Source organism: Lissotriton vulgaris, chromosome 9 (assembly GCF_964263255.1).
Source record: "Lissotriton vulgaris chromosome 9, aLisVul1.2, whole genome shotgun sequence".
Classification (NCBI taxonomy): domain Eukaryota; kingdom Metazoa; phylum Chordata; class Amphibia; order Caudata; family Salamandridae; genus Lissotriton; species Lissotriton vulgaris.
In genome coordinates, this window is record NC_141697.1 from 313992205 (window position 1) to 314000871 (window position 8667).

Consider the following 8667-nt stretch of genomic DNA (forward strand, 5'->3'; position numbering starts at 1 on the left):
TTTAGGCTCCGAGTGAATTTTCCTGATTCATGCCCTTATATAGGTACAATTCACATTGCCCTTATATAGGCATTGAAATCAAGCCATTATTTAGACATAGCCCATGCAGGCCAAATGCAGGCATGGCTACTTCCACCCTACCAAACGTCAAAAATATTTCTTGGAAAATCGGCTTAAGCAGTTAGGGAACTTTCCCTTGCTTTAATATTGATTTTTCCAAGGACTCATGTACTTTGCAAAGAACAACTATTCCCTAGGGGTTCTTTCCTGACGTTATTATGCCCGACTTTACGCATTTACGCATTCCTAGACACCTTCAAGGTACAAATATACCTTCACTTGCTCTAGCAAGACACTGTGTTCGGAGCAGTTCGACTATCTACTTGCCCGACGCAGCTCCCTACAGCTCCCTACAGCAAGTGCCGAAGGAAGCTGACCCTCCAGCTGATGCACTGATCAAGAGGCTACCTTTTTCTTGCCGGGAATCCAGCTCCAGTGTTTTCAATCTCCCCTTGTGGGCTGTTGGGAAATCAAGTCCCGAGACAGAGATACCAAACCTCCTTCATTCTAACTAAGGTATGAAGCTGATTAGAACCTAAGAGAAATATTGGATACATTTTTGGCAAAGAACACTAAACCTATGCTACACAATACTTACTTCTTCCCGCGTTCTAGACTTAGGTTAGGTACATTGGGGTAGGCGTATTTTAGAAAACACCAGTTGAGTATTTTTAGTCATTGTTATTTATGTATGCATTTTTATATGGCTTCGAAACCATACAATGCTCTTACAGTATTATTTTATAATATTGTTCTTGCTGTACGCATTATACTTTGCAGTCTACATTACAATTATAGCAGTTCACTTTTCTTGCATGAGAAAGAAGACTGTTCAATAAACCTTTTATTGGAAACGCCGATCTCTCTATTTCTCTGCAACTCTGTAGAAACGAAGCATGGACAATTGACTGAGTGAAATACTTATCTATTGTTTCCACAACTCTAGAGATATATTTTTTATTCTTGGGAAACAAAGTTGTCATATTTATGAGGTTGTCAGAAACTAATCCCTTCTTGTGAATTCGAGAAAGTTTCTAGTGACCTCTGAGCTAGCTGACACTCACTATTAAGTTTAATAAATTTGATAGAGACCTAGTCGACCTCAGTCCTATGTCTAATCTATAGGATATGTTATTCCAATGCCCAGAGACTATTGGGAATATAGGAACTACACTACACTTTGCCTTATTTTATACTAGTGGCTTACAGGGGTCTGCCATTGCCGATTGTAAATATCTAATTACCATATACCTTTTTTCATCAGAACACTGGTCCGTGGCCTGGTTAGTAGAGCCCAGGGCACAGTCAGAGTCATTTTCTACCAGCATCAGTGAAAAAATGGGGATGAACAGGGCAAAAAGGATGATGTTCTCCAAACTGCCCAGCCTCACAATGACGCACAACTTATGTACACAATCTAACCTCACATACAGAAAGCTCATGATCACCATCTAGGTTACATTAACACATATGATCAACTCACCATGCCATGCTGTTCCTAACATGTAGATGATGATTAATTAGAATCAAATCTGCCTCACACATACACATCAGTCATGTGCCACTATTGAATCCAGTGGTACAGCCAGCAAGGGACCGAAGTCTGGGCATACCCTGGACACTTAAGGCAAACCTAGCAACACAACAGGATGTTGGATGGAGTGCTGAAACTTTTCAAACACTCACCCCCAGTCACAGATCTGGGTTAAATCCATTGATCTTTTGCCCACCATGCCAACCCAGTATGGACAAACATCCTGGGACAGGCAAGACATCCATCATCTATTCTTATTGTTTTTGTGCCCCTAACTGGGAGGGGTATGCCCAGACGTGGATACTATGCTCACTGTGGCAGTGGTTTCAAGCTAGACTTGCTGGTGAGGGGTACTACCCCAAAACCGATCCCAGGATAATTGTTCATGGTCCGGGGAGGACCTGACCTGGCAGGTTGGGCTGGACTTTTCCCATGGGTAGCAGGATCAAGACTGATTTGCATATGGCTGGGTGCAAACTGGGGTGGCATGGTGAGCAAGAAAAGAATGGATTAAACCCAGATCTGCGACTGGGGTTTTTGATTTTGTCATCCTAAGTAGGAAGTGTATTCCCAGACGTGTGCCCCATGTTCACTGTGCCACTGGATTCAAGCTAGCCTGGCTGATGAATTGCGATACCCTGTTTCTGGTCCCAGGATGCTTGTTTATGGTCAAGGTGGGATCTGGGATTGCGGTTCTGGCTGGACTGTTCCAATGGAGAGTAGGGTCAAGACTGATTTGCATGTGGCTGGGTCCATACTTGGGTGGTGTGGTGAGTAATAACGATAGATTAAACCCAGATCTGGGACTGAGGGGGGAATGTTTGATTCACGTAGCATTCCATCCTTCATCTGTTTTTTTTATTTTGTAGCCTGAAGTGGGAAGGGTATGCACAGACGTGGGCTCTGTGCTCACTGTGCCACTGGATTAAATCTAGCCTTGCTGATTAGGGGTGATACCCTGAAACCGATACCAGGAGGCTTCTTTCCAATCCAAAAAAGATCTGGCCTGGCAGTTCGGGCTGGGTGGTCCCCGTGGGGTGTAGTGTCAAGACTGATTTACATATGACTGGGTCCAATCTGGGGTGGCATGATGAGCAAAAAAACGATGGAATAAACCCAGATCTGTGACTGTGGGTGAATGTTTGATTTGTTCAGCATTCTGTTCATCATCTGTTCTTTTTGCTTTTGTCACCTTAGTCTGAAGGGTATGCCCCTACGTGGGTCCCGTGCTCACTGTGCTACTGTATTCAAGCTAGGCTCGCTGATGAGGGGCGATACCTTCAAACAGATCCCAGGATGCTTATTTCCAGTCCAGGGAGGACCTGACCTGGCAGTTTGGGCTGATCTGTCCCATGGAGCTAGAAATGAGAGAAAAGGCGGGTAGGGGGAGCTGGGTTTTCCTAATCTCTATGATGCCTTGGAGCCTGGTAGACTGGGCAAGTTTGTAACAGAAAATTGTCAATGAAGGATAGACAACACAGGGAAAAATCAGCAACAGTAGAAGACAGGCTACAGTAAAGGACTGGAAACTAACAGATAAGGGGAGAAATAAATGACAAAATATTAAGGTACTCATTATGCAGGTGGGTGATGTGTCACCTCTCACACCTCTACATCGGGCACAGTTTGGCATTATTTGCAAACCTTTTATTTGGTGGCCATTCATGTGCACTCGACCCGGAAATGCATACATGAAGATCATGCATTCAGTTATAGTAATTACCAAATACTATATATTTTGCCCTCAATTACAGTATTTATCTGAGTAAGACTTCTGCTGGTGCATATTAACTGTAGCTGAGTTATACACATTGTAAATAGGTACATATTTTATTTCATAAGGTTAAGTTTCAGAGACTAAGGAATTCTTTGTGATTCACAGATACTACCCTACTGAACATTGAAACTGGTGAATGAAGTAAAAAGTTCACAAGTCAATCTACAACTTTGGCCCGATTATGATGCGATTAGGAAAGCATTCCCACCTGGGGCCTGATTAAGATGCGGTTAGGAAGGCCTCCTAATGGCATTTACTCCTTCTGAATCAGATCTGGAATGTGTCTTCCCGACCGGGGGCCCAATTACGATGCGGTTAAGAACATAGGCTCCCATTGAAGTCAATGGGAGTCCAACCAAATCGTTCCTCAGGATGCATCAGGATGCATCACACTCGGTCTGTCGGACTCTCCCGGTCCGAGTGGGTCAGAAACCATTTCCAAACCGATTTGATCGGGAAGATTTCCTAACCAGATCGCAATAGGGCCCTAAGTGTAAGTCAGAAGACCCCAAGAGAGGAAATTGAGCAACTGTAAAAAATGTCAGTAGTTTGCGGTTGTGAAGCAAGAGTAGTTTTCACGATAATGCATTTCCTTTTTTTTAATTAGCTTCTTGCAACAGTGTTGTAGTCTTCTTTATGCATATTTCCCTAGTGACAATAGAACAAAGGGCAACCGTCAATATAACTTGATTGCCCATCGCAAGAGAAATATTTAAAGTCAGTAATTTTATAAAAAAATAGAATGCTGCGCTAATAAATGTTTCAAAATAGAAATGTTTGCAGAGGCTGTTTGAATAGGCTATTGCTTAACATCTTCACTCCACCCACCATGCCCAGACTTTGCATCTTCAAAACCACCTGTGTTCCCGAGGTCCCAGAGCCCTTGCAACCTCTAATGCCCTTGAGAGCCCTCACACATGCCTGCAAGTCCCACTTTGCTTTGACAGGTGGCCCCACTGGCTTCGAAGCGGCAACTACAAAGCCCTGTTTTTCCTTGTTATCTTTGAAACACGGAAGTTCCTGAGAACTTGGCCTTGGCACTTCGAACTTGGGCTCTGAACCTTCCCATTTTCCCAAAGGATTACAACACAATAGCTGTCCTGCATTGCCTTTTTTTAGTTTTACTGCGATTTATGGTGTTGTGAAGAAGGTGCTTGAAGTTCTTGGTCTAAATATTCATATAAAAAGAGTACTATTTTTTCAATTTGGTCTCTACATTGTTCCGTGATTGTGTGTATCATTTACTGCTTATGTGAGTACAGCAGGCGCGCAACACCCATTGGGCTCACCGGGCTTCAGCCCCCCCCCCAGGACTGAAATGGTGCAAGAAGGCTGCGATCCGAGAATGTGATTGTTTTAATGATTTCTGAGAGGCCCAGCAGCCCGAGCCAGACAGCGAGCCTCTGAAAAGTTTCAGCGAGTGAACCCCCCTGCCCTGACCTCTTGTGTTTACTTTAGAGTGGCGCAGAGGTGAAATCCTTGCCTGAAGGCAGGGATTTCACCTAAGCACTTGATGGGTTGTGAGCATGGGGTGTGAGGATGTGCACAGCAGGGGGAAGGCATAGCCAGTTAAGGTGATGCTTTTCCTTTGTAAAGGAATTTCTGCTGGCATCTTAGCCCAGGGTGTGCTGTCTGTGCACTTGTATAGATGTGTATTCCATACAATTGCACAGACAGCAAACCCTTGGCTATGACGCCAGCAGGAATTAATTTACAAAGGAAAAGCTTCACCTGCACTGGCCATCCCTTTCCCCCTGCTGTCTGTGCATTTGACCCACATTGATCTACACAGTGAGACCTTCGGGAGGGGCTGGATGCCAGGACACAGTGCTGCTGATCAGCCAGACTCCACAGTATAGTATCAGAAGAGCAGGCAGCAGTTTTTTTGTGTAAGTTCCAGTAACTTTAATGCATTTTTCAGCACAGCATTACCTACTGCCTGCATATCAAGGTTACTGTGAATGTTGTTCTTGACTTACATACATAGAAACGTCAAATAGGACAGTCCCCTCCAAATATGCAAATGTAGTGTAAGTTTGTAGTGTTCATTTTTTTTTGGGGTGCTAGTGGGTAATTTTAGAGTTCAGGGTGGGTATGGGTTATGGGGTGCCAGGGGGGAATTTATGGTTCAGGGTGGGTATGGGTTATGGGGTGCCGGGGGAATTTATGGTTCAGCATGGGTAAGGGTTTTGGGGTGCCAGGGGTAATTTTAGGGTTTAGGGCAGGTGTGGGTTTTCGGATGTCAGGGGGGCTATTTTAGGGTTCAGGGTGGGTATGGGGTGCCAGGGGACATTTTAGGGTTCAGCGTGGGTATGTGTTTTGGTGTGCCAGGGGTCATTTTAGGTTTCAGGGCAGGTGTGGGTTTTGGGGTGTCAGGGGCAATTTTAGGGTTCAGGGTGGGTATGGGTTATGGGGTGCCAGCAGGGAATTTATGGTTCAGGGTGGGTATGGGTTAGGAGGTGCCGGGGGGGAATTTATGGTTCAGCATGGGTATGGGGCTTGGGGTGCCAGGGGTAATTTTAAGGTACAGGGTGGGTGTGGGTTTTGGGGTGCCATGGGATTAATTTTAGGGTTCAGCGTGGGTATGTGTTTTGGTGTGCCAGGGGTAATTTTAGGTTTCAGGGCAGGTGTGGGTTTTGGGGTGTCAGGGGCAATTTTAGGGTTCAGGGTGGGTATGGGTTATGGGGTGCCAGATGGGAATTTATGGTTCAGCATGGGTATGGGTTTTGGGGTGCCTGGGGTAATTTTAAGGTTCAGGGTGGGTTTGGGTTTTGGGGGGCAAGGGGGAATTTATGGTTCAGCATGGGTATGGTTTCTGGGGTGCCAGGGGTAATTTAAGGTTCAGGGCGGGTATGGGTTTTGGGGCTCCAGGGGGGTGATTTTAGGGTTCAGGGTGGTATTGGGTTTTGGAGTGCCAGGGGGTAATTTTAGGGTGTGGGGTGGGGATGAGTTTTGGGGTGCCGGGGAGGGATAATTTTAGGGATAGGATGGGTATGGGTTTTGGGGTGCCAGGGGTAATTATAGATTTCAGGGCGGGTATGGGTTTTAGGTAACCCTGGGCGGAGTTCGCGGAGTGGGGCTTCGCGGAGCTACGCGAAGTGGGCGAGAAACTACGCCCACCTCCGCACTCCGCGTAGCCCCACTCCGCAAAACCACTGGCCGCCAGCCCCGCCACCCGCCTCCCTCCCGCCCTCCCTAAATACTTTAAAATAAAGGAACGCAATAATTTTAAAAGCACTTACCGTGAGTGGCATGGGTATGCTCAGACGAAGTCCCATGCTCTCCACACCACTGGATTCAAGCAAGCCGGGCTGAAGACGGCTGGAATGCCAGAAACCGGTCCTCGGAAGCTTGTTTCCGGTCCAGGGAAGGCATGGCTTGGCAGTTCGGGCAGGACTGTTCCAATGAGGCACAGGGTCAGACTGATTTGCATATGGCCATGTCTGAACTGGGGTGGTGTGGAGTGCAAAAAAACGATGGATTTAGGCCCAGATCTCTGTACCGGGGTGAATGTATGACATTGTTCTGCATTCTGTCCATCAACTGTTGTTTTTGCCACTAACCAATGGATCATGGGAGGTGAAACACAGGTGGACTGGCAGCAACATACCATTTGATTCCTGGGGGTGAATATATACCACACTTACTGGCTTACATTGCAATTGGCAGTTGCAGGTAGGTTGGCTCTATTAAAAGTGGAGGTTCTTCCCTGCCTCCTTCACTTCTTCGCTAATCTTCCTGTACAAATTCCAATAGCATTCTTTTCGTCTGGGATTTTCTATGGAACAAATCAAGATGTAGGGTGGCTCTGGCGAAACTTCATTCACCCACAGACAAGGGGGGCAGGTGCTGCACATTTCAAGCACTACTACCTTGCTACCAAAATCCAATGGATTGCGAAGTGGCTAATGGGTGTACACCTGATAGACACAGCCACGTCCTCATCTGGCTGGACTGTACAGGAGACATAGTGTGCTTCTTTCACCCTTTCGTGATATTATGTCCACCTGAGTCACTTTTACTAAGTATTGCACATAGATACTATCTCAGATTCCTCAGCATTACTAGGCATTTGCTCCCCTATGCATAGGCTGTGGGGTTTTAGGTTTAAACCTATAATAACTGATAAAACCCCACTGAAAGAAAAATAGCCCTCACTGGTGAAAACATATAAACACTGAAAAAACACCTGCACAACCACAAACTAAATGCCATTCAAAGAAAGGAAAAAGAAAGTGAAAGAGTCATTTTGTTCTTACTGAAGGGGTCAATAAAATGTAACTTTGTTATACAAGCTAGTAGTAGGAAAGACTGGCTAACATTATTCTGCTTGGGTTTTGTTCTTTAGGGATGCCACTAAAATATTGTTTCTTCTTCCTTTTATTTTTTTCAGTTTTATGGCCTTTGGTCTAAAGATTCAGGGTTTAGTTTCACGTTTTAGGTTTAGTTTAATTATTTTATAAACTGTAGAGAATCAGGAGATATCAAACTCAGATTTGATATTTTGGCTGCATTTGATTCTTTCACTGATAGGTAAAGAGGCTAGTTTCATAAAAATGTTCCTAATATGTGTCATCACATTTACTCACAGAGAATGGGTAAAAACCCTTAATACATCAGACCATAGTTTCTAGTGGGACAGTATTGATAGTAAGTGAATTGCCAACACCTCATGCTTTAAACATTAAATGCAAGGTATAGTGACAAGTATATATATCACCAAGCATCTGGGATAGTGGTGAAAACGTGACCCCAGACTTTTGGAAAACATGGAACGCAGTGTCACTTGTTATGCTCTGCAAAAAAGGTTCTTTCCAAGTTCAACAAAGAGGGGAGTGATATTGTTTGTATTTGTAGTGATTCAGCTACGTATATAAAAAATGTATGTGATGACCTGTCAAAATTGATACCCGAGCCGAAGTGATTCCCTGTAGGAGATCCTCGCCACTTGTTAGATGGTATGCTGAAAGCATCTTTACAATCTTCAGAGTTAATGAGGGATGCTATTGACTTTTTAGTCCATTCTGGTGCACTGTTTTCTTATGCTCAGGAACTAAAATGCAAATATTTATCAATTTGTGCTTTATGTGGCATCAAAGAAAGAGTCATCCCAACTGTGTCCCTTAGCTGACGGTTCTCAGCCCAAGGGGCTATGAATGCTGAGAGGGCCTTTTCACAGAAGTTTACATGGGAAGGAAAGCACAAGCGCACATGACCAAAGACTCACTGAAGAAGTATTGCATGGTGTACTACAATAAGATTCATTTGCAAAAATCTCTTTGGACCTCATATACAC